Below are 291 nucleotides of genomic sequence, written 5' to 3'. Positions count from 1 at the left end.
TCTGTACTGTCTGTTTGTCACATTAACCTTTCTGTTAACTGTTGTATGCTAAGCTATAAGTAAATTTGCCTTTACTTCACTCCCAACTCACCTTCTCGATCCTGAACCCAGCAGCCTAATGGTTATACACTCACAGAGCCTAGCTGGCCTGTGACATGCATCATCCCAGGGTTTTCTCCACTGGCTGCTCAAGGGGCAGGAGTGTTGCCAGACCCCAGACCCCTGCTAGCAATCTGAGGCAAGGGGGTGTGCAGTGCATGCATCTGTTGATAATACAGAGCTTTTCAATCT

Source organism: Gavialis gangeticus, unplaced genomic scaffold, assembly GCF_001723915.1.
Source record: "Gavialis gangeticus isolate Ggan-Ray unplaced genomic scaffold, GavGan_comp1, whole genome shotgun sequence".
Taxonomy (NCBI): domain Eukaryota; kingdom Metazoa; phylum Chordata; order Crocodylia; family Gavialidae; genus Gavialis; species Gavialis gangeticus.
This window is presented reverse-complemented; position numbering follows the sequence as displayed.